The sequence below is a fragment of the Macaca fascicularis genome, chromosome 12, assembly GCF_037993035.2.
Source record: "Macaca fascicularis isolate 582-1 chromosome 12, T2T-MFA8v1.1".
Taxonomy (NCBI): Eukaryota; Metazoa; Chordata; class Mammalia; order Primates; family Cercopithecidae; genus Macaca; species Macaca fascicularis.
The window spans coordinates 96,557,422-96,575,824 of record NC_088386.1 but is presented as its reverse complement, the minus strand read 5'-3'; the positions used below and the strand labels follow the sequence as shown (position 1 = coordinate 96,575,824).

The 18,403-nt window shown below is 41.7% G+C and overlaps 1 protein-coding gene across 1 annotated transcript in view; it reads right to left on the bottom strand.

Moving 5' to 3' along the window:
- Positions 1-15,065: 15,065 nt before the first annotated feature.
- The window catches only part of AOX2 (aldehyde oxidase 2), a 78,090-nt gene continuing 74,752 nt past the window's right edge, over positions 15,066-18,403 (bottom strand). The window contains exon 37 of the mRNA XM_074008565.1: positions 15,066-16,722. The gene's annotated coding sequence lies outside the window, so the exon portion shown is untranslated. The remainder of the gene's footprint in view (positions 16,723-18,403) is intronic.

Here is an 18,403-nt window from a genome sequence, read left to right as displayed (position 1 = left end):
ACTGTATTTTTCACATCTGAAGTTCTGTTAAAGGACAACGTTTCACAAATAAAAATGATAACTAATATGCACCTGTATGTATCAGGCACTCTTCTAATTACTTTATATAGTAACCCCATTTGATCTTGAAAACTACCCTATAATCTAGACACTATTATTAGTCCCATTTTACAGATGGAAAAAACCGAGGCATCGAGGTCAAGTAACTTGTCTTAAGATCATAGAGCTAGTAAATGGAAGAGCTCCAGTTGAAGCCAGGCAGTCTAGCTTCACCATTATAATGCACTGCCTCACCACCAAGATCTTATTTATTCATTCAGCAAATATTTATTCAGCTAGAGGCCAGTAGAGATAGTGACACGTCAGGCCTATGGCCTCACAAAGCTTATCTTCTATTTTTGCCACGTTTTAAAATTGCATCATCTTTCCCCAGTACCACCTTGATTTAGGCATCTATTACCCCTAACTTAATGGGACTTTTGCAATAACTTCCTAACTCTACCATCCCCTTTCTCAACATTGCCAGAACAATCTTCTCAACTGCAACCTGAATCATTTCTCTTCACTGTTTAAATGCCTCTGTTTATACCCAGGGATAGCTCTGACCAATGTTTTTTGCCTTTACTTCCCATCACATTTTTGGTTCTTAACCTGCTATTACCATCCATTGTGGGGTATGTAGCAAATGATTTTTGACTAAAAATGGTTATTAAAGTAAGCAGATTATTTTCTTTAACTTGTAAAGTGTATTAAAGGTTTTCCTGAACTCCTGGCCTCAAATAATCCTCCCACCTTGGCCTCCTAAAGTGTTGCGGTTACAGACCACGCCCTGCCACTTATCTTTTCTCTGCTTTTGGGTGCACCCATGGGAATAGGTACCGTGCAGCTAGCAGGGGAAATGTTGTTTGTAAATTGTATTATGGTAGAAAAAGTTTCCAAACAATTGAACTTCATGCTTTGGTCAGACAGGACATGTCATGTCTTGACCTTTCTTGAGATGTCCTTCCCTCATTTTCCACTGTCAAAATCCTACTTATTGTTTCAAGCCTCATCTCAACTACTGCTTTTTTCCCTTAAGCCTTTCTTAGTCATGGATGTGAACCCATTCCTTCTTTGTAATTGGGACTGCAGGGATGAGCAACTGTGTCTGCTATTTTTTTTTTTTTTTGCTGCTGATGGTGATGATAGGGTTTTGCTTTGTTGCCCAGGCTGGTCTCAAACTCCTGGCCTTACGTGAGCCTCCCGCCTCAGCCTCCCAAAGTGCTGAGATTGTAGGTATGAATCACCACGCCTAGCCTTGCCCAGTTTTATGGTGGTTTTGGGAAAAGGATATGCTGATCTCTTCACTCTGCCATTGCTGTGAATCCCCCTTAGTACTTTTGGGTTTTAAAATGTTGAACTACTTAAAAAGAAAGATGCTAAGTGCAACACGTGAATGTGATACTGCTTTTAACTTCATTGATGGAAACGGATACCTAAGTGTTTCTTTTTCAAAAGCAAGCAACAATAGGTTTTTATTCCTAACGACTAGAAGAATGTCAAGGGCCTGTTTTGAAAAGCACATTGTTACCCTTGAAAAATGAGCTGGGGAAAGTATTTATTCCTATGCTTTGAGTCTTGTAGAAGCTTGCAGAACATCCTATGAACCTGGCTTAAATTGTAGCATATTTATATGAAATAGTTCTAGATACACACACCTATATATGTATGCATATATTTATGTATGTATGTGTGGCTGGAAGTATTTTCATAGGCGCCACAAAATTTTTACAATGAAAAAGCTTTGAGGTACAATGAGCTTTTAAATAATGTCATTTTAGATTTAAAAAAGTGTTAAATATCATTCACTTGCTACAAATCTCATATATACCATTTATTTTACTTGCTGCATAGAATGATTTTAATAGTTATAATTATTAATAATATTTGACATAATCAAGATGAAAATAAAAATAAGCACTGCTTAGTTACATTAACATTTTGGTAATATTTGATAAATAAATACCGTCTTTTAGCAAATACACTCTATTATTTAGATTTTAGATTTTTTTTTTTTAAATAGAGACAGGATCTGGTTATGTTGCCCAGACTGACCTCCAACTCATGGGCTTAAGCATTCCTCCCACCTTTGCCTCTCCAAATGTTGGGATTATAGGCGTGAGCCACCACACCTGGCCTCAGTTTTTGAATAGGCCAAAATAATCGGGAGGCCTAGGGATTCAAGACATTTGGCATACATGCATTTTCTGTTTCTCTCCCCTCTCAACATCAGAATAATGACAGGTTAAAGTGAAAACTCTTTGCTCCTGTAAAGTGCTTATTCAGAATATAGTTTGAGGTGAGTTGCCAAATAAGTGATATTTGGGTTGATTTAAATATGTGCATTCTAAGTTATATAGCATTCAAGACATTCATTAAAACAAAGCAAAATAAAAACCAACAAGAGAACAGTGTGATGGCATGTGGTATATTAGCTATAGGATTGTTTAGAAAAAACTGTTTATTTCTTATTATTAATAGTTCATATCTCATAGAATATTACTGCAGAACTGAAGATTAAGAAATGTTACTGAGGACACCAGATCCAAACATCTGTGTGTTGGAAAATTATCTCCAATGCATAGCTATTTCCTTGGCATATTTAGATGGCCATCTTTCTTTGATGTCTTTTTTTAAACCTACATTTCATTTTTTGGGAGCCTCAGTGTGATGGAATTTTTTTTTTTTTTTTAGATGGAGTTTCTTTGTTGCCCAGGCTGGTGTGCAGTGGTGGGATCTCGGCTCACTGCAACCTCGCCTCCCGGGTGCAAGCGATTCTCCTGCCTCAGCCTCCCGAGTAGCTAGGATTACAGGTGCGTGCCACCATACGCATCTAATTTTTGTATTTTTAGTAGAGACGGGGGTTTCACCGTGTTGGCCAGGCTGGTCTTGAACTCCTGACCTCAAGTGATCCACCCACCTTGGCCTCCCAAAGTGCTGGGATTACAGGTGTGAGCCGCCACGCCCAGCCGATGGAAAGTTTTTATCTAAGATGAAAAAGCAATTAAACTAAATAGAACTTAATTGCTGCCTTATTGCTATTATTAGTAGTACTACTGCTATTACTTGGTATGTACTACTATTTGTAGTAATAGAGTGGTCACAGTAGACCTTAAATTTATAGAGGATGTTACCGTTTACAAAATATTTTCACTTGCATTTTATAATTCTTCACAGACACTTTGTGAGAAAGTAAGGCTGCCTTACTTTGTGAGAAAGTAAGGCTGCCTTGCTTTCAGAGCAAGCTAACTATAGATAGAATTGATGATCATTAGTCTTCCAGAAGAAGGCCATGGACTACCATTAAGTAAACTTAATGTCAATTTATGTGATAAGAAAAAGTGGAACCTTTTTTCTAATGATCCATTTCAGGTCCTACTCTTAAAAAGCAGTCTTGGAGGATTTCCCAGATCTTTCTGGGATAAAATTAGTTTTCTTTAAAAAAGCAGTTTCATTTTCCAGAACTTAACCAGTATAGAAGGCTTTAGCATCAGGGAACATTATACAATAAGGCTTGCCCAGCACAGAGATTCTTAGCACTAGGTGACTATAGTAGGCACTAAAATGAAATTATCTGGTAGTTCTCTATACCTGTGCTTTGAATTCAACTCACATTTTTCAATACCTAAATTCCATGAAGAACTTTCAGAACCTAAGCTTGTTAGGCCGTTCTTGCATTTCTATAAAGAAATACCTGAGACCAGCGCAGTGGCTCACGCCTGTAATCCCAGCACTTTGGGAAGCGAAGGCAGGCGGATCACGAGGTCTGCAGATCGAGACCATCCTGGCTAACATGGTGAAACCCCGTCTCTATTGAAAATACAAAAAATTAGCCAGGCGTGGTGGCATGCGCCTGTAGTTCCAGCTAGTCAGGAGGCTGAGGCAGGAGAATCGCTTGAATCCAGGAGGCGGAGGTTGCAGTGAGCCAAGATCACGCCACTGCACTCCAGCCTGGGCGACACAGCGAGACTCTGTTTCAGGAAAAAAAAAAAAAAAAAAGAAGAAGAAGAAATACCTGAGGCTGGGTAATTGATAAAGAAAAGAGGTTTAATTGACTTATGGTTCCGCAGGCTGCACCAGTGTGGCACCAGCATTTGCTTCTGGGTCAGGGCTTTGGGAAATTTACATTCATGGCAGAAAGTGAAGTGGGAGGAGGGACATCACATGGCGAGAGTGGGAGCAAGTGAGAGTGAGGTGGGAGGTGCCACGCACTTTTAAACAACCAGATCTCTCGGGATTTCAGAGTGAGAACTTACTACCAAAGGGTTGCTGCTAAACCACTCATGAGGGATCCGCCTCCGTGATCCAATCCCCTCCCACCACACCCTACCTCCAACATTGGGAAATACATTCAACATGAGATTTGGGAGGGGAGAAACATCCAAACCATATTACCAGGTATAAAGGTCTATAAAATAACATTAAGAACATTGGGGTTTCATGACTTCAGAAATTTTAAGAATTTCTTGCCTAGGAAGAACAATGTACAAGCAACAGATTTAATTGCCTTTGAGAAATGCTTTTGGTGAGAACTCTTTAGGAAGGACTCTGCCTTTCCTTATGTGCCTGGTGTGCTGTAACAGAGGCCCAAAGACGGTCATGATGCTTGTGTCCTGCACTGTCCAGCGAGGGAGAAGGCAAATACCATCACGAATGTATTATACAAGATGCTATTAGAATATGGAAAAGGGAGTGACCAACTCCACAGGGTTGAGAAGAAAGGGGTTTCCAAAGGATTGAATAGGAAGCATCTTCTTGGCAGAAGAGAAGAGGTTGGTCAGATGGGGCAGAGGGAGGTAGGAGCAGCGTGTGGAGCAGCCTGAAATGTAACTGTCACATTCTAGAAGAAGGAGCAGCTTGCTGTGTATGGTATAGGGTGTATGTGTATCTGTGTATGTGTATGTTGGAGCAGGGATGGCAAAGATGAAGAGGGGGTTAGCTTTAGAAGGGCTAAGATCCCATCCTAAGGAGTTTGGTCTTCATCTATGTTCTGCTTTCTATGTGGTAATTTACTTTAAAATGCTTAAGAAATTCAGTGTAAACTATATGATGTATTTAAACATAAGTTAACTTTTTTTCTATACTGTAGGTAGCATCAACTTGCACTCTAGGTGTAGTTAATTAGCATTTCATGAATCCAAATCATGAATCCACACTTCAAAATTGGTTACCTACACATTTCAAGTAATTTTCCAAGAGTCCATTTTAAGGTTTTATTCATTGGTATAGTGGATGTTAGAAATAAGATACGTGGTTGGCTAGAAAGGTTATACTTGCTTTATGAACCTCATGCGAGGAAAGTGGAGGACTCCAGCAAGCAATGCTGGCAGCAGCCTCCAGATGTGGATTGCTACTGGTTCTGAGTACTCTCCTCCCAGAGGGTGCTGTCACTGGCCCAACTATTATAGAAGGGAGATGATTCTGCTGTCAGGCTGTTGTGTCCTCTCAGAGTGAATCTGTCATGTGAGATGTTTGACCTACCTCTAACTTTTAGTGGGGGCTGTGGATATTTATGAAGAGAACCTGCCAATTGCTGTGTTGGTCAATTGTCTGACTGCCTTAGATCACTGTGTGACAATCTGGTCAGTAGTGGAGACCACTAGAGATTATCTATATGATACCAGCAGACTGTCAATATTATAGAAAAATTACTCTGGGGAAGGGGAGCGTTGGTGAGCTGGAGGATAAGACCCTGTTGGATTCCATTTCAACTAAGTCAATGTAACCCTCTGACAACTTGCTTTTCGTATACTTGCTTTTCTTTCTCTTCCCTCTATGGATTCTTAAACTACCCAGATTAGGCCAGGTGCAGTGGCTCACACCTGTAATCCCAGAGCTTTGGGAGGCCAAGGCAGGAGGATCACTTGAGGTCAAGAGTTCAAGACCAGCATGGGCAACATGGTGAGACTCCATCTCTACTAAAAATAAAAAAATCAGCTGTGCATGGTGGTGTGCACCTGTAATCCTAGTTACACAGGAGGCTGAGGCAGAAGAGCTGCTTGATCCCAGGAGTTTGAGGCTGCAGTGAGCTATGATGGTGCCAGTGTACTCCAGCCTGGTTGACAGAATAAGACCCTGTTCCAAAAAACCCCCCAAAACAAAAAGTACTCAGATTCTGGCATTGCCCCTTTGGGTGGTATATCAGGAGAGGGTAGGGGTGGGCAGCAGGATGTGGGAATTTTGAAAAAGCTCCTAAAGTGGTTCTGATAGATCTACTCTTGCTTCTTCCAGGGATAGATAATTTAGGAGTGGGAAGAACAACATTAGGGCTAAGGAGAAGAGGACTGGATTGTGTGTATGTGTGTGTGTGGTATTTCCTTAATTTTTGTGGATTATTAGCAACTTGTGGAGATTGAAAAATGTGCTCTCAAACTTTGATTTATTTACTTTTTGGATAAAAATATAAATTAACTATTGGTAGCAATGGTGTTTGAGAGGCTTTGGGAGGAGTATATTTTCATGATACTTATCTGGATAAGCTTGGAGGACATTTACATTTCAACAAATTCTTGAGCACAAGGAACAAAGAAACCAAAGAAATGGAAAAAGGTCTTAACTAAATCGTTACAGGCTCTGTTCTTGTTATAATCACTAAAAGGAAAAAAAAGGAAAAGAAAGAAGTTTATCCTTTTTTTTTTTTCAATTTTTTAAATTGTGGTAAACATACATAATCTAAACTTTACCATTTTAACCATTTTAAAATGTACAGTTCAGTGTTATTAAATATATTTATAATGTACAGCTGTCACCACCATCCATCTCTGTAGCTCTTTTCATCTTACAAAACAAACCTTATACCTGTTAAACAATAACTCTGATTCTCCCTCCCCACATGCTTGGCAACCACTATTCCATTTTCCATCTCTCTGATTTTACTACTTTAAGGTTTTTGTATAAATGGAATCATACAGTATTTGCCCTTTTGTGACTGGCTTATTTCATTTAGCAAGGTTCATCAAGGTTCCTCAAGGTTTGTCTATGTTGTAAGCTTGTGTGAAAATTTCCTTCCTTTGGAAGGATATTATTTGTATAATATATACCACATTTTCCTTATCTGTTCCTTCATTGATGGACACTTGGGTTGCTTCCACGTTTTAGCTATTGTGAAACATGCTGCTGTGAACATGGGTATGTAAATATCTTATTGAGACCTTGCTTTCCATTCTTTTGCTATAAACATAAAAGAAAAATGGCCAGGCGCGGTGGTCACGCCTGTAATCCCAGCACTTTGGGAGGCCAAGGCGGGTGGATCACGAGGTCAGGAGATCGAGACCATCCTGGCTAACACAGTGAAACCCTGTCTCTACTAAAAATACAAAAAATTAGCCGGGCGTGGTGGCGGGCGCCTGTAGTCCCAGCTACTCAGGAGGCTGAGGCAGGAGAACGGCCTGAACCCAGGGGGCGGAGCTTGCAGTGAGCCCAGATCGCGCCACTGCACTCCAGCCTGGGCGACAGAGCGAGACTCCGTCTCAAAAAAAAAAGAAAAAAAAAAATCACTCAGTATTTCGGCCGGGCGCGGTGGCTCAAGCCTGTAATCCCAGCACTTTGGGAGGCCGAGACGGGCGGATCACGAGGTCAGGAGATCGAGACCATCCTGGCTAACACGGTGAAACCCCGTCTCTACTAAAAAATACAAAAAACTAGCCGGGCGAGGTGGCGGGCGCCTGTAGTCCCAGCTACTCGGGAGGCTGAGGCAGGAGAATGGCGTAAATCCGGGAGGCGGAGCTTGCAGTGATCTGAGATCCGGCCACTGCACTCCAGCCCGGACGACAGAGCCAGACTCCGTCTCAAAAAAAAAAAAAAAAAAAAAAAAAAAAAGAAATGAGCCGGGTGTGGTGGCTCACGCCTGTAATCCCAGCACTTTGGGAGGCCGAGGTGGGTGGATCACCTGAGGTCGGGAGTTCAAGACCAGCCTGACCAACATGGAGAAACCCCGTCTCTACTAAAAATACAAAAATTAGCCAGGTATGGTGGCGCATGCCTGTAATCCCAGCTACTCGAGAGGCTGAGCCAGGAGAATCGCTTGAACCTGGGAGGCAGAGGTTGCCGTGAGCTGAGATCGCGCCATTGCACTCCAGCCTGGGCAAAAAGAGCGAAACTCTGTCTCAAAAAATAAAAATAAATAAATAAAAAATAAAAGAAATGGAATTGCCGGCCGGGCATGGTGGCTCATGCCTGTAATCCCAGCATTTTAGGGGGCTGAGGCAAGCAGATCACGAGGTTAGGAGTTCGAGACCAGCCTGGCCGACATGGTGAAATCCTGTTTTTACTAAAAATACAAAAATTAGCCAGGTGTGGTGGCACATGCCTGTAATCCCAGCTACTTGGGAGGCTGAGGTAGGAGAACTGCTTGAACCTGGGAGGCAGAGGTGGCAGTGAGCCAAGATCGCACCATTGCACTCCAGCCTGGGCCACAGAACAAGGCTTCATCTCGGGGCAAAAAAAAAAAAAAAAAAAAAGAAAAGGAAAAAGAAATGGAGTTGCTGAATCATTGGGCCATCCAATTTTTTATTTTTTGAGGAACTACCATACTGTTTTCCACTGCAGCTGTACCATTTTACATTCCCATCAGCAGTGCACAAGGGTTTCAATTTCTCCATGTCCTGGCCAACACTTTTTATTTTGTGGTCTTTGTTGTTTGTATGCTTTTAAACTTTTATTTTAGGTTGAAGCGTCCATGTGCAGGTTTGTTATATAGGTAAACTCATATCATAGGGCTTTGTTGTACAGGTTGTTTTGTCATTCAAGTGCTACGCCTAGTACCCAATAGTTATTTTTTCTGATTCTCTCCCTCTTCCCACCCTCCACCCTCAAGTATGCCCCAGTGTCTATGGTTCCCCTATTTGTGTCCATGAGTTCTCATCTCATTTAGCTCCCACTTATAAGTGAGAACATGCAGTATTTGGTTTTCTCTTCCTGCATTAGTTTGCTGAGGATAATGGCCTCCAGCTCCCTTCATGTTCCTGCAAAAGACATGATCTTGTTCTTTTTTTATTGCTGCATAGTATTCCATAGTGTATATGTGCCACAGTTTCTTTATGCAGTGTCTCATTGATGGGCATTGTATTAGTCTGTTCTCACACTACTGTAAAGAACTACCTGAGATTGGGTAATTTATGAAGAAAAGAGGTTTAATTGACTCGCAGTGCTGTAGGCTGTGTAGGAAGCATGGCTAGGAGGCCACAGGAAACTTACAATCATGGCGGAAGGCAAAGGGGAAGCAAGGCACATCTTACGTGGCAGCAGGAGAGAGATAGCACAAAGGGGGAGGTGTTACACACTTTCAAACAACCAGACCTCATGAGAATTCACTATCAACAGAATGGCAAGAGGGAAATCTGCCCCATGATCCAATCACTTCCCACCAGGTCCCTCTTCCAACACGTGGGGATTACAATTTGAGATGAGATCTGGGTGGGGACACAAAGTCAGACCATATCGGGTATTAGGTTGATTCCATGTCTTGCTATTGTGAATAGTGCTGCAGTGAACATTTGTGTGCATGTGTCTTTATGGTAGAATGATTGATATTCCCTTGGGTATATACCCAGTAATGGGATTGCTGGGTCAAATGGTAGTTCTGTTTTTAGCTCTTTGAGGAATCGCCACACTACTTTCCACAATGGTTGAACTAATTTACACTCCCACTAAGAGTGTGTAAGTGTTCCCTTTTTTCTGCAACCTTGCTAGCATCTGTTATTTTTTGAGTTTTTAATAATAGCCATTCTGACTGGTATGAGATGGCATCTCATTGTGGTTTCGATATGCATTTCTCTAATCCGTGATATTGAGCTGTTTTTCATATGCTTTTTGGCCACTTGTATGTCTTTTGAAAAGTGTCTGTTTACGTCCTTTGCCCACTTTTTTTTTTTTCTTTTTTTTTTTTTTTTTTGAGACGGAGTCTCACTCTGTCAGGCGCCCGCCACCTCGCCTGGCTAGTTTTTTGTATTTTTTAGTAGAGACGGGGTTTCACCGGGTTAGCCAGTATGGTCTCGATCTCCTGACCTCGTGATCCGCCCGCCTCGGCCTCCCAAAGTGCTGGGATTACAGGCTTGAGCCACTGCGCCCGGCCTTGCCCACTTTTTAATGGGGTTGTCTGTATGGAGGTTCATCATTAGTTACATTTAGTCAATAGATTATATTTGTTGTAGAATATTAAATTTATTCATTTAAATTGTAAATAAACTATATTCATCAGGTTAATCGCCGTATAAATTATGTAGGCTCTTCTTACATATGGAAGAACCTCAGAGTCCTGTGTTTGTTTATTTTTCCTTTGCTGGCTGCATGTCAGCATCTAACTTTAAGCATATAAACCAAGGAGGGAGGGTGGGAGAAGGGTGTGGGATGAAAAACTACCTATTAGGTACAATGTACGCTGTTTGAGTGATGGGTACACTAAAGTCCCAGACTTCACCACTATACGATTCATCCATGGAACCAAAAACCACTTGTGACCTTAAAGCTATAAAATATATAGTGACTCCTATACAATATGTAGTGAGCAGATGTCAAAGTCAATGAAGGAGCGAGTGTAATAAAGCAAGTTGAAAGGAAGATGTGAAAAACCAATATGGAAAAAAGAACATCAGAATAAGATTGCAGATTGGGGGGAAAAAACCCAAATAAACAACAAAACAAAACTGGTTAATGTCCTAAGGGCAATAAAACTGAAACCTTGAGGGTTTTCTTTTCAACTATACAGCAATTCTTTGTGATTTATCAATGTTTGCAAGTTAACATCTGTATTATTTCCTATTACAACTATAACAAATTATCCCAAACTTGGTGGCATAAAACAACACAAATTTATTATCTTATAGTTCTGAAGGTCAGAATTCCAAAATGGGTCTCACTGGGCTAAAATCAAGGTGTTAGCAGGGCTGCATTCTGCCCGGAGACTCTAGGTGAGAATGTGTTTCATCACCTTCGCTAGCTTCCAGAGACTGCCTGCGTTCCTTGGCTTGTGGCCCCTGACATCTTCAAAGCCGTCTTCAAAGCCAGCTACTCTAATACCAACTCTCCTGCCTCCCTTTTCCACATTTAAGGATTCTTTTGCTTTGGGGGACGGAGTCTCGCTCTGTTGCCCAGGCTGGAGTGCAGTGGCACCATCTCAGCTCACTGCAAGCTCCGCCTCCCAGGTTCATGCCATTCTCTTGCCTCATCCTCCCGAGTAGCTGGGACTACAGGTGCCCGCCCCCATGCCTGGCTAATTTTTTATATTTTTAGTAGAGACCATATTAGCCAGGATGGTCTCAATCTCCTGACCTCGTGATCCACTCCGCCTCAGCCTCCCAAAGTGTTGGGATTACAGGCATGAGCCACCGAGCCCAGCCACATTTAAGGATTCTTGTGATTACATAGGGCCCGTTCCAATAAGCCAGAATAATCTCTTTATTCTAAGGATACCTGATTAGCAAACCTAATTCCATCTGCAGCATTCATTTCCCTTTGCCATGTAACCTAACATAGTCACAGATTCTAGGGATTAGGACATGGATGTCTTTGGCGTGCTGTCATTCTACATACCACATGATCTAATGTGGTCTGGGCCCTAATAAATAGTAGATATACAAAGTTACATTTCCCTAGAGCAAACCCATCTATATAACTTTCTGGAGTGATGGATACTGGTCTTTGTTTAATAGGGTACCCAGTAGCTGCATGTGGTTACTGAATATAGTACTTGAAATGTAGCTAAGGAAACTAGGGAACTGAATTTTTTATTTCAATAATTAAAAATTAAATGTACATAGCCACATGTGACTGGTGGCTACCATATAGAAAGGGCAGCCCTAGAGCATCAGATTACTCTGTAATGGGTTTATTAGACAGTGCTGGAGGATAACATTGACAAGTTATCTGAGTGGGGAGGTTTGCTTGAGGCCAGGAGTTTGAAACCAGCCTGGGCAATATTGGGAGATCCCATGTCTACAAAACATTAAAAAATTAGCCAGGCCTGGTGGCACACTCCTGTAGTCCTAGCTACTCTGGAGGCCAAGATGGGAGGATTGCTTGAGCCCAGAAGTTTGAGGCTGCAGTGAGCCATGATTGTACTAGGACACTCCAGCCTGGGTGACAGAGTGAGACCGTTTCTAAAAGAAAAGAAACGTCTCACAGTATTTTTGTTTCTTTCTGCATTGTTTCCAAGTTTTGGAAAATTTTGCTTAATACATGCAAGTAAAATAAATAGTGGCTCCAGCAGATTTATATCCAATAAAACAGTGAAGCCTGGTTTGTTTGTCAAACCAAAGGAAGGTTCTTTCTTTTTACCTTCCTTACCTTCCTTAGATCTCCTGGCTCACAGGTATCTGAGTTACACAGTGTAGGTTTCATATGTACTTTTGTTGTCATAGAGCACATTCTTTGGCTGTTCCTTAATCATATATGTGTAAGTATCAGGTTGAGATAGACCCTGTGGTAAGAGATGAGTAAGACACAATCCCTGTCATCAGACAGTGGCTCATCTAGAAAGAAAGGATACACATGCAGACAAACAGATTGTGTGTTATGTAAGAACCAGACACAATAGGGGCATAAAGGAGAGAGGGTCACTTCTACCCCAAAACTATCCATTAGCCTCAGCAAGGTTTATTGGTAGAGAGGGTTGAATAGTGTCCCCCCAAATTCGTGTCTACCTGGAACCTCAGAAGTAGCCTTATTTGGAAATGAAGTCTTTGCAAGTATAATTAATTAAACTAAGAAAAGGTCTTACTGGATTAAGGTGGGCCCTAAATCCAACGACTGGTGTTTTATTTATTTATTTATTTATTTATTTATTTGAGATGGGCCTCGCTCTGTCGCCCAGGCTGGAGTGCAATGGCGCGATCTCGGCTCACTGCAACCTCAGCCTCCCAGGTTCAAGCAATTCTCCTGCCTCAGCCTCCTGAGTACCTGGGACTACAGGTGCCTGCCACCATGCCTGGCTAATTTTTGTATTTTTAGTAGAGAAGGGGTTTCGCCATGTTGGCCAGGCTGGTCTCAAACTCCTGACCTCGTGATCTGCCCACCTCGGCCTCCCAAAGTGCTGGGATTACAGGTGTGAGCCACCACATCCGGCCCAATGACTGGTGTTTTTTTGAGAAAGAAGAGGATTTGGATACAGACACACTGGGAAGAAGGCAATGAGATGATGGAGGCAGAGGCTGGGGTGATGCAGCCATAAGGAACAGCAGGAGCTGCCCGAAGAGGCGAGGAAGGATTCTTCCTGAGAACCCATGGTCCTGCCAGCACCTTGACTTCGGACTTTTAGCCTCCAGAGCTGTGAGAGAATACATACTGAAGCCACCCAGCTTGTGATATGTGTTGCAGCAACCCTAGGAAACTGACCACTGGAAAGGTGCTGGGTAGGTCACAGAATTGAGGGCAGAGCTGAAGAACGAGGCACAGGAACGAGGGCACTTCCGAGGAGCTCAGCAGTAGGAGCTTGTGGACTCACCGTGGCCATCCAGGCGACCTGCTATAGTGGCCCTTTAGCTTGTGTACCTTGTGCAAGCACCTATCTCTCAGGAGAGACTCTAACCCAGCTTATCTCATACCTTTTGCAGCAGCTTGTTTGGAACGCGTGGAGTGGAGGATGGATAATTTCCCAAAGAAGAGACAACAGTCAGATAAAAACAACAGGTGACCACTTCACAGATGACAGTGAAGTCCCTTTTGGAAGAAGAAACTGTCCTGTTGAATGCAACTCTTTTACCCAGTGACAGTGGGTGGTTACAGATGTTGAGAAAGATTATCTTGGCAGTTACGTGCAGCATGGTTTGGAACAAGACCAATAGCTAGCCAGTAAGATCATCTAAATGTGAAGTTACAGGGGCACAGGGGAGCCTGTCCTGCTGTGGCTTGGCAAAGGAAGGAACACTATTGCTTTGTACTCAGTGACATCTTAACATCGACTTTCAGGGTTGTGTGGGGGGACTGAGAAAATTCCATTATTTTCTGTCTCCAACTATTTCTGCCTAAGTTTTTGACTTCCTTTGGACATCTTACAAATTAGAAAGCCTATCTTTTTGCTGTTTGTCTACTCAGTTCTATGAGACAGATAGAGTATTAATTTTGACTGTTCTGGGATGGAACCGGGAGCAGGCTGTTTTTCTTTACAAAAGAGAAAACCTACTCAGAGAACCCAGGCTCAGAAGGCAATAGTACAAATGTCTCCTGTGCTCTAAGGCCCAGGGAGTAAGAAGTAGGAGGTTCCATGAAGCCCACGATGAGCATTAAGGGTTATGCTTCCTCACCCTTACAGGCATCAGGCTGCCACTGATGTTGGGAAGCTGGTGGAATGGAATTATCTAGACAGAGAGAAGGGGCACAGCAGGTGTGAAAATAGGGGCAGGAACCAGGTACTTGTGCTGTTGCTCTAGCCTTCCTCAAACATTCTGACATTTGGCAGTTGTGTCCTGTCCATTTGTAGGGCCAGCTGAGTAGCTCTGATTTTGCTAAGAGTGGCTGGGCATTCTGGGACAGGTTACATGCTGGGCCTTCTGGGAAAGCAGAAGTTATTCTCTGTGCATGTGTGAGAATTGAATGAATGGGGGTGGTATGTGTCTTAGTTGGTTTGGGCTGCTATAACACAAATACCATAAACTGGCTTATAAACAGAAATGTCTTGCTGATAAATAGAAACGTTTTGCTCAGAACCCAGTTCTGGAGGCTGAGAAGTCCAAGATCCAGGTGCTAGCAGATTCAGTATTTGATAAGGGCCCCCTCTCTGGTTCATAGATGGTGCCTTCTTGCAGTGTTCTCATGTAGTGGAGGAGGTTAACTTGCTCTTGGGGGGTCTTTTTTTTTTTTATAAGGGCACTAACCCCATTCATGAAAGTGGAGTCCTCATGACCTAATCACTTCCCAATGGCCACACCTCTTAACATCACCACCTTGGGGGTTAGGTTTGAATGTATGAATTTTAGGGTGACATAAACATTCAGGCCATAGCAGTATGAGAGTAAGTCTTTGCTCTACATTTTTTACAAACATTCAAGCCATGTTAATGTTTTATTTATTTAAAAATTTTAGTCTGTTTCATATTTTAATAATGTTTATTGAGCCCAAATAACTGGTTTCAAATATATGGCTCCAACTGTATCTTTTTAAAAAATTATTTTATTAACATCCATGCCACCCAGATTTTAGTGCATCAACTCACAGAAATAATTTTTATTCAAGCTCCTCTATTTTTAGTGCTTTATAGTTTTGAACCATGACAAATGGAAAATAAATGCCCTGTAACCATCCTTAGCTCTAACTGAAAAGATTCTAAAAAAAAAAAAAAAGAATTATATTTACCATCATTTAAAATGATACACACGATAAGACAAACTTCTCACATTCTTATTAGATTAAGGATCTTATTTTCAAAAGAGCTAAAAAAAAAAAAGCTTTCAACTTATTTCACCCCAGCCACTCCCACTAAGGTTCTCAGCTCTTAATGTTCCTGTGTCTTGCATAATTTTTGTCCTGCCCATAACCCTTCTGCTCCTGCCTCCTTCCTCTTTGTGCTCCTGTCCTGCTTTATCCCTTGGGCTCCTGTAGTGTAGGGACACCTCCGATGTCCACAGATGGGCCTGTGGACAGCTATGCCCCAGCGTCTCACAACAACGTGCTCATGGCTTTAAGGACCTTCAGCCTCCTCCAGGCTGTATTTATGCCTTATTGCCTACCTTCTCTCACCCCGCGCCCAGCGTTCTCAGCTCTGCCTGCCCTCCTTCAGCCACTGCAGGGGTCACTGCAGACCATGGCTTGGTGAGCCTGATCGTGTGAAATCTGGCTAGTAGAAAATCAGCTTACCCCTGACTTTCTGGTCAAATAGGGCCTAATTTATATGCTGGTTCCTCGCTCTGAAGACCTCTAAACTCAGATGAATGTAATTTGGTGGATCCCATATATCTTATTTCTTGTTTTCTTTTGTTTTTCCTTCTCAAAGTTATTGGTAGAGAGGATCCTGTATATTTTAAACCACAATGTAGGGAGTAATTACAATTTATAATTCTTTTGCTCTATGTTCTCACTTCAACCTATGGGAAACTGAAATATGCAATATTTCTTAAACTGTGATACCAGATTGGATGTTTTTCAACAACAACAGCAGCAGCACAGAGGGGTTGGGGGCAAGATATTGAAAATGTTTTTATATTGCTTTTTCCCCTCCTCCAAATCCAAAAGAATGTTAATCAGTTGAATAGTAGATATGCATGAGGGAAATACCACTCCTTTGCTGTCAAGTGCACGTACATAGACCTATGGTCAATCTATGGCAAAACAAAACTTGCAGAACTCTCTTGTGGCTACCGAATCAAATACACCACTGGGAAAAGTCATCATATATTTATCTACCAAGAAGTATCTTTCTTTCTATAATCATAACCTATATTACCAGTCCATTTAGATTGGATGGACACAGAAAGGAAAAGTTTGCTTTTACAGCAACATTGACGTGATCTTTTCAGAAACAAATCAGCACTAAACTTGCTTACTGTGGATACAGCAGTGCTTTTCTGGTGGCCTTTAGGCTGGAAAGTCTCAGTGAAATGCTTTGCAAATAATGATTCATTGGGTTAATATAATCAAAGTTGGATAACGTTTCTAAATTTTGTGTCTATTTTTTTCTACAACAGTATAAGAATATCAGTTTGGATCCCAGTTAGGATTAACAAGCCATTTTTTACTTGTGAAAAACTGAAACACCTGAAAAAAAAAAGAAAAGACAATAATTATGAAATAAAGTGTGCAAATCTCTCAACTTTATATATAGGGAGAAGAACAATAAATGATTGACAATTGGGTTGATAAGATTTACAGCTATGAATAAGTACATTTGGGTAGTTACTATTCTCCTGTGCCCTCCGTGTCTTCCTTTATAAAATAAGAAGGTGGATGACATCAGAAGTTTTTGAATATTTTTAGCAGAGGTTTAAAATGTTATGGGGAACACACTCACATGTATATGTTTTTAGTGTGATATAAATTTGATTTATAAGATCAATGTTGAACACTTCCTTATGAAGCAAATATACAAGAGCCAATTATGTTACTTTGAAGAATGTAAACATTTGAAATTTATGTAAACATTTAAATGTAAACATTTAAAAACATTACCTAATTGTAGGTAAAAATTGACAGTTACAGATTCAGAATGCAATTTATATCTGCATCTTGTGTTGATTGCATGGCATGGGTAACATTCTGACACATAGAAGTAATTATAAATGGTAAAGTGACAAGAGGTTTTTTTTGTTTTTTAAATTTGTCTTGCAATTTGAGGATAGTCTTTTAAAAAGTTCTTTAATTTTTAATTTTAATTTTTTAAAAATTAGAGACAGGGTCTTGCTATGTCCCCCAGGCTGGTCTTGAACTCCTGGGCTCAAGTGATCCTCCCATTCTGGCCTCCTGAAGTGCTGGGATTACAGGCATGAGCCACCATGCATAGAAGAGGATGGTCTTTATTTTAACATCTGTACGGACTGGGCACAGTGACTCACGCCTGTAATCCCAGCACTTTGGGAGGCCGAGGCAGTCGAATTACTTGAGGCCAGGAGTTCGATACCAGGCTGGCCAAACATGGCAAAACCCTGTCTCTACAAAAAAATCAGCTGTGTGTGGTGGCGTGTGCCTGTAGTCCCAGCTACTCGGGAGGCTGAGACACGAGAATCGCTTGAACCCGGGAGGCGGAGGTTGCAATGAGCCGAGATTGGACCACTACGCTCTAGCCTGGGTGACACAGTGAGACCATGTCCCTCCCCCCACCCAAAAAAAAAGTCTGTACAAAAACTTGACAACCCCATTCATTCACTGGTGATGTCTAAATTTGGCATTTTATCTGAGTGTGTGTGCATGCATGTGTGTGTGTGTGTAACTATGTTGAGTACTATGTGTTAGGCATGATGCCATGTACTTTATATGCCTTGTTGTACATAAGAATTAGAGTAGATTTGCCATCATATTCACATTTAACTTTAATACTTGGAAAGAGAAAGAAGGATAGAAAGAGAGAATAATTAAAGAGCTTAGATAATTTGCTCTGCATTTGTGTGTGTGTTTCTGAGATAGGGTTTCACTCCGTTGCCTAGGCTGGAGTCCAGTGGCACAATTTTGACTCACTGCAACCTCCATCTCCTGGACTCAAGCAATCCTCCTACCTCAGCCTCCAAGTAGCTGGGACTACAGGCATGTGCCACCATGCCAGGTGGTGTACAGACGGGGTTTCACCGTGTTGCCCAAGCTGGTCTTGAACTCCTGAACTCAAGCCATCCACCTGCCTTGGCCTCCCAAAGTGCTGGGATTATAGGCATGAGCCACCATGCCTGGCTTGTTGGTGTGTGTTTTAAAATGACTATTTTACAATAATGTAAGATGTGATTTTAAGTGT